Source organism: Chrysochloris asiatica, unplaced genomic scaffold (genome assembly GCF_000296735.1).
Source record: "Chrysochloris asiatica unplaced genomic scaffold, ChrAsi1.0 scaffold00026, whole genome shotgun sequence".
Lineage (NCBI taxonomy): Eukaryota > Metazoa > Chordata > Mammalia > Afrosoricida > Chrysochloridae > Chrysochloris > Chrysochloris asiatica.
The window spans coordinates 20,355,717-20,360,804 of NW_006408544.1; positions in this window are offsets into that span (position 1 = coordinate 20,355,717).

Sequence of the window (5,088 nt, forward strand, 5' to 3'; positions counted from 1 at the left end):
TGATGATAAGAATGGAGTAAAGTTTTTGAGACCTTCATTTGCTGATGGGGCACAACTCAAAATGAAGCATCAAAAAGAAGGAAGGAATACATAGCCACTGTACCAACAAGAAATTGATCGACATCCAGCCATTTAAAGAGGTAGCATGTGATTAAGACCCAATGGTATTGAAGGAAGAAGTTCAAAGTTCACTGAAGGCATTGACTCTAGGAACTGGTGAAATATCAATTAAAACATTTCTACAAACTGATTCAGTAGCTGGAAGCACTCAGTAGTCTATACCCAACCAACCGGAAGAGATTCATATTTGTGCTCATTTAAAAAATGGTGACCCTACAGAATGTGGAAATTATTATTGTGGAACACGATCATTAATACGATGTACAAGTAAAATTTTGCTGAAGATAATTTAAGAACAGTTATAGCAGCACATCACTAGAAGCAGCCAGAAATTCAAACAAGATTAAGAAGAAGATGAGGAATGAGGGATGATATTGTTGATGTCAGATGATCTTGTCTGAAAGCAGAGAATATCAGATGCCTGCTTGGGTTTTATTGACTATGCATTTGACTGTGTGGATCTTAACAAACTAGAATGGACATTGTTGTTGTTGTTAAGTGCCATTGAGTTGATTCCGACCCATTGCGACCCTGTATAGGGTTTCCAAGGAGCAGCTGGTGAGCTTGAACCACTGACCTTGCAGTTCAGATGGCTTTGCAGTCTGGTGCATTAACCCACAGCACCACACCAGGACATCACAGAATACTTAATTGAGTTTGTGCAGTACGTGTATATAGACTAAGATGCCGTTGTTCAAACAGAATTGTTTAAAAGCAGGTAAGATGTGTGTCTAGGTTGTATCCTTTCACCATATTTAATCTATATTCTGAGGAAATAAGCTAAGAAGCTAGATTATAGGAAGAACATGGTATCAGAATTGGAGATAGGCTCATTAACAACCTGTGATATACAGATGACACAACCTTGCTTGCTGAAAACAAAGATAGCTTGAAGCATTTATTGATCAAAATCAAAGATTATAGTGTTCAGTATGAATTACAGTTCAATGTAAAGAAAATGAAAATGCTCACAACTAGACCAACAAACATCATCATGGTCAATGGAGAAAAGACTGATGTTATCAAGAGATTTCATTTTACTTGGATCAACCCACAATCAATGCTCAAGGAAGTAGCAGTCAAGAAATTAACCGATATATTGCATTGGGCAAATCTGCTGCAAAAGACCTTTTTAAAGTGTTAAGGACCAAAGATGTTAGTTTAAGGACTAAGGTGCTCCTGACCTGAGCCACGGTATTTTCAATTGCCCTTTATTCATGTGACAGCTGGATAATGAACAAGGAAGAATTGATGCATTTGAATTATGGTATGGCGCTGTAGGCTAATGTGTCAGATTGCAAAGTCGTTTGAACTGCAAGGTCGGTGGTTCAAGCTCACCAGCTGCTTCTTGGAAACCCTATACAGGGTCGCTATGGGTCGGAATCAACTCAATGGCACTTAACAACAACAACAAGTTGATAAATAATATTAAATTACCATGACTGACAGAACAACAAATGTGTCTTTGAAGAACTGCAGTCAGAATGCTCCTTAGAAGCAAAGATGGTGAGATTTTGCCTCATGTAATTTGGACATGTTATCAGAAGGGACCAGTCCCTGGAAAAGGACATAATGCTTGGTAGAGGGGCAGCGAAAGAGAGGATGCATTGATGCAGTGGCTATAATAAATGAACTCAAACAGAACAATAAGTGTGAGGATGGTGCAAGACTGGGCAGTGTTTTGTTCTGTTGTTCATAGGGTTGCTATGAGTCAGAACTGACTCTAAGCCTTCTAAAATTACACTTAAAAATTTTTTTTTCCAACAGTAAAAGTTTTAATTATTTACACACAACACACACAGCAGGGCAATTCCACTAAGGGCAATTCCACTGGCTCAAAGCTGCCCAGGTAGGATGGAATACTTCTCCGGATGCCCACACTCTGCATTATGGATGAAGGGCTCGGAGGATCTTCCTCCACCCCCAACAGAGGTGTGTGTTTCACCATACAGAGTGCAGTGGAGATTTTCCCATTGGATCACTGGAGGATAGGGGTTGTCAGAGACAGGGTGCCATCCCTGCTTCTTAAGACAAAACATTAGGCTTCAGCGGGGGAGGCATACAGTTTGTTGGGAAGCCAATGATGCCAGTAGGGGGAAGATGAAGACATAATTAGAGCCCTTTGGGCTGTCTGCAGGACTGCCTCCTCTCAAAGTCCTATCCTTCCTGTGGCCTGAAGAGAGAAAGGAGGTGATCCAGCCTGTCGTGCAGCGCTAGCACATGGATAGCACGTTGTAACTCTGACACATGGCGATGCCTCTCCTTGGTTCTGCTGACAGCTCTTTTCAGATATGGGAGTTTTTGCTTGAATTTCTCCAGTATCTGAGCTATGTGCTCTCTCTTGTGAGAAGGATTCTAGGACCAGCATGATGCCTTCATAGATGGTCTACATTCTTCTTAGGGCCCTCCCAACAATTTTTTGCCAGGACATAATTTTCAATTTTGGCTCAGGCCAAAGATCTTTAGACCACAGGGCCCTGGGCTCCTGAGCCCACTAGGCACAAGAACTGTGCTCTGTGAGGGACCGTCCCTGTGGGTCACAAGACACCCACAGGGAACTCTGTGATCACAGTAAGGAAACCACCCTGTTCTTTCTCCGATTCCAGCGGGGGAGCAGAATACTTAATATAGTGGTCTGGGCTAGGGATTCTTCAAGTGGGTTGTTGTTAAGTGCCGTCGAGTAGGTTCTGACCCATAGCGACCCTGTACAGGGTTTTTTCCAAGACTGTAAATCTTTACAGGAGCAGAAAGCCTCATCTTTCTCCCATGGAACAGCTGGTAGTTTTGAACTGCTGACCTTAAGGTTCATAGCCCGATCCGTAACCACTATGCTACCAGAGCTCCTTCAAGTGGGTTGTTGTTGTTAAGTGCTGTCGAGTCAGTTACGACCCATAGTGACCCTGTACAGGGTTTCCAAGGCTGTAAATCTTTACGGGAGCAGAAAGCCTCATATGGGAGCAGAAAGCCTCATCTTTCTCCCATGGAGCAGCTGGGTAGGGGGCAGCAAATGTCCACTGTGGTTACCCTGGTGGTAAAGGACCACCAGAGAGTTGGCAATGGTGGTCTAGACTGGAGGTTCCTCAGGTGGACAGGGCTCCAGTGAATGCCCACTTTGATTAACTTGGTGATAGTAGGCATTAGAGGTGATCTGGATGTGGGGGTCCTCAGGAGGGCAGGAGTCCATTAGATGACCACTGTGATTACACTGGTGGTAGTGGATTATCAGAGGTTGATGATGGTGGTCTGCAGTATGGGTTCATCAGGTGTGTGCAGTGGTCCAGTGGATGTCCACTGAGGTTTCACTTATGATAGAGGGCCTGTGGAAGGTGGAAGACAGAGGTGTGCAAACTGCCCAGGGTCCAGGAGATGACTAGTGAGGATTCGTTGGTTCCAATGGAAGGTTGAAGGCAGTGGGTTGGGCTGGGAGGTCCTCAGGCAGGTGAGAGTCTAGGAGACAAAAGAGCTGGTTCATGGTTTCTGGTAGAGCAGTGGAGGGTCAAGCACAGTGGGGTGGAAAGGGGGCTCTTCAGGCAGGTGGGGGTCCAGGAAATGACAAGCATGGGTTCTCAGGTTCCAGTGGAGCCGTGGAGGTTCAAAGATAGTCGGTGGGAATTGGTCCATGGACTGATGGACCAATGAAGAGTGCAGGTGTGTGAGCTGCAAAGAGGGGCAAGGAGGGACAACAGAAGTTTGGTCAGGGGCCTGGGCTAGAACGAGTGTCTGAAGTGAGGTTCCTTCGCAGAGGAGAAATGTGGGCACCATTTCTCCTGGTTCCGCTTGTCTGAGAGACTTCAGGCACTGGCATTCTGTCTTTTATACCTGCTGGGCTCCTAGGTGGACAGGTCAACAATGGGATCCTCTGATGTCACAAAGTGGTCTTTGTTCCTCTCTCTTGGGCATCTTCCCTTTTACACAGCAACTCTTGGTGTTTACACATGACCATAACCTGCTGATCTTCCCTAACCCCAGGTTCTGAGGACTTGGGACCTCAGGAAAAGGGGGCCTAGTGCAGGGGTGGGTGAACTGCTTCTGACCTGGGCCAGCACTGAGGGAGGTGGGACCGCAAGACTAGAGGGGGCCTGACGCTGAGAGACCATAGGGACCTGAGAACAGGGGAGCGGGAGGTCAAGGAGGACATGGACATAGCAGGTTCCATAGGGAACTGGTCATTTCTGTCACTCCTGTGTGACTACTTGTTGTCCTCCCAGAACACCGTGATCAAGGCAAGTTTTAGCCCAGCTCCCTGCATCAGATTTGGAACTTCTACATCTGAAGCAACTGTTCAGTCCACACCTGGACTAGTGTGCCTCTTATAAATGTTGTTGGTAGTGTCTCCCTCACCCCTGTCTCTCTCCTTCAGCACTAAAGACTGGCACCGGGTAAATATAAATGTAAGTTGTTCCGATGTCTTGAGGCAATGGGCGCTGAGAAAGCAAGCCTGTTCCCAGGGACTGAATCATATTTGGAAGAAATCAGTAAGGATCCTTTCCGCATCCTCTGCTGGGAGAGGGGGAGGGCCATTTGACCTAGTTCTTGCCTGAAGGGAAGTTGGTTATAAGAGGCCAGTGGTGTGTGGGGACGGTTAACCTCTCAAATTAAAAAAGGCAAAGGCTAGGAATGAGTCATCACTTTTTGATATCAGGAGCTGTGGCAGCCAATGTGAGACCATGAGCAAAAGATGCCCAGACAAGCTGATGCAAAGGCTTGTCCTTGCTGAAAGGGCAGACACATTAACGCTGGAGCCTCTGCCTCTGAGCTTGCTGTTGGCTGAGATCCAATCCACTGTGTTCAAGCCATCCTTTCCTTGTATCAGAAGGCACCTGAGAAGATCCAGCACATCTCCAGAATAATGTGAAATCCAACAATCTTGCTAAACATGCCCATCCACTTTCTAACTGTCAACATTTGCATTTATCCCAATGATTTGTAGGTTTCTGTAGGTCTAAGTCCTGTCTCATCCCCTTGATG